This window comes from Cervus canadensis, chromosome 29 (assembly GCF_019320065.1).
Source record: "Cervus canadensis isolate Bull #8, Minnesota chromosome 29, ASM1932006v1, whole genome shotgun sequence".
Lineage (NCBI taxonomy): Eukaryota > Metazoa > Chordata > Mammalia > Artiodactyla > Cervidae > Cervus > Cervus canadensis.
In genome coordinates this window covers 38228210-38231013 of record NC_057414.1, presented here as the reverse complement: position 1 = coordinate 38231013, position 2804 = coordinate 38228210, and positions in this window count along the sequence as shown.

Genomic DNA, 2804 nt, shown 5'->3' with positions numbered 1-2804 from the left:
TTTCAAAACTGAAGGCTCGACCAATCCCCGTCAAGTTTGTCTGGGCGGCTGCAAAACTCTAAGCCAATCAAGTAAAAGGGAGCACCAGTCAGGCCATCGATTGGCTATGTGGATTGGCAGTCTGCGGGACTAAGAGGAGGGCCGAGGAAGCGTTGAAACTTTAACCTGTACAGCTTCCGGGAACAGCGGCGCGCGGCCTAGAGAGGAGATCACCGGAGGTGGGGGTTGCGCGCGCAAAGCCTCACACGCCAGAACTACAAGTCCCAGCGTGCATTGCGAGTGCCCCGAGGGACCTGGGAGATAGGTGAGGCCTTAGTAGTGGATCGTGCTCTTTTCGGGAGTCTACGCTTTGCTATTTCTTCACCCAACTCTGTCCTCAATACGGGACGACCTCTGCCACTTTACAGAAATGATATAGACGATGATGTTTCTTAATGATTTCAACTTAAAATTACAAAGCAAAACAGCAAAATTTATAATACAGCGAAATTATTTCCATAACAGTTAACATCGTCTGAGCCACAAGTAAAGCCAAATTGCTTATATGCTTTCCATGCTGTCAAAGGTTAAAGTAAGAATCCAGATTTCCATTTCCACACAAATTTCCAACCTCAAACTGCAGTTCCAGCATACTTTTTCAGACTTTGATGCAAATGCAGAGGAAATTTCCATTATTTCATAATCAATTTAACTCTGTTATTCAGGACTTTCCACTTAATCTCCAACTGGAATTCATTAATCTGCAATGCGATGACCTGCTAAAAGCAGATATCAAGAGAAGGAGCTAACAATTCTACACATACCTTTCTGGTGATAGTTAAGTCGCCAAGGCGTGTTGGACTCTCCTGAGACTCCATGGACTATAGCCCACCCTGTGGCCTGTAGCTCACCAGGCTCCTCTGTCCATGGGATTCTCCAGGCAAGAATACTGGAGTGGGTTGCCATTTCCTTCTCCAGGGGACAGTCCCAACCCAGTGATTGAACCCTGGTCCACCAGCATTGCAGGCAGATTCCTTGCTGACTGAGCCACTCAGTTCAGTTCAGTTCAGTTCCTCAGTTGTGTCTGACTCTTTGCGATCCCATGGACTGCAGCACACCAGGCCTCCCTGTCCATCACCAACTCCAAGAGTTTACCCAAACTCATGTCCATTGAGTTGGTGATGCCATCCAACCATCTCATCCTCTGTTGTCCCCTTCTCCTCCTGCCTTCAGTCTTTCCCAGCATCAGGGTCTTTTCAAATGAGTCAGCCCTTCACATCAGGTGGCCAAAGTATTGGAGTTTCAGCTTCAACATCAGTCCTTCCAGTGAACACCCAGGACTGATCTCCTTTAGGATGAACTGGTTGGATCTCCTTGCAGTCCAAGGGACTCTCAAGAGTCTCCTCCAACACTACAGTTCAAAAGCATCAATTCTTCAGAGCTCAGCTTTCTTTACAGTCCAACTCTCACATCCATACATGACTAGTGGAAAAACCATAGCCTTGACTAGACAGACCTTTGTTGGCAAACTAATGTCTCTGCTTTTTAATATCCTGTCTAGGTTGGTCATAATTTTCCTTTCAAGGAGCAAGCGTCTTTTAATTTCATGGCTGCAGTCACCATCTGCAGTGATTTTGGAGACCAAAAAAATAAAGTCAGCCACTGTTTCCCTATCTATTTGCCAGAAAGTGATAGGACCGGAGACCATGATCTTAATTTTCTGAATGTTGAGCTTTAAGCCAACTTTTCCACTCTCCTCTTTCACTTTCATCAAGAGGCTCTTTAGTTCTTCTTTGCTTTCTGCCATAAGGGTGGTGTCATCTGCATATCTGAGGTTATTGATATTTCTCCTGGCAATCTTCATTCCACCTTGTGCTTCATCCAGCCCAGCATTTCTCATGATGTACTCTGCATATAAGTTAAATAAGCATGGTGGCAATATATAGCCTTGACATACTCCTTTTCCTATTTGGAAGCAGTCTGTTGTTCCATGTCTAGTTCTAACTGTTGCCTCCTGACCAGCATACAGATTTCTCAAGAGGCAGGTCAGGTGGTCTAGTATTCCCATCTCTTTCAGAATTTTCCACAGTTTGTTGTGATCCACACCATCACAGGCTTTGGCATAATAAATAAAGCAGAAATAGATGTTCTGGAACTCTTGCTTTTTCAATAATCCAACAGATGTTGGCAATTTGATCTCTGGTTCCTCTGCCTTTTCTAAAACCAGCTTGAACATCTGGAAGTTCACGGTTCATGTATTGCTAAAGCCTGGCTTGGAGAATTTTGAGCATTACTTTGCTAGTGTGTGAGATGAGTGCAATTGTGCAGTAGTTTAAGCATTCTTTGGCATTGCCTCTCTTTGGGATTGGAATGAAAACTGACCTTTTCCAGTCCTGTGGCCATTGCTGAGTTTTCCAAATTTGCTGGCATATTGAGTGCAGCACTTTCACAGCATCATTTTTTAGAATTTGAAATAGCTCAACTGGAATTTTATCACCTCCACTGGCTTTGTTTGTACTGATGCTTCCTAAGGCCCACGACCTCACATTCTGGGATGTCTGGCTCTAGGTGAGTGATCACACCATCATGATTATCTGGGTCATGAAGATCTTTTTTGTACAGTTCTTCTGTGTATTCTTGCCACCTCTTTTAATATCTTCTGCTTCTGTTAGGTCCATACCATTTCTGTCCTTTATTGAGCCCATCTTTGCATGAAATATTCCCTTGGTATCTCTTATTTTCTTGAAGAGACCTCTAGTCTTTCCCATTTTATTGTTTTCCTCTATTTCTTTGCACTGATCACTGAGGAAGGCTTTCTTATCTCT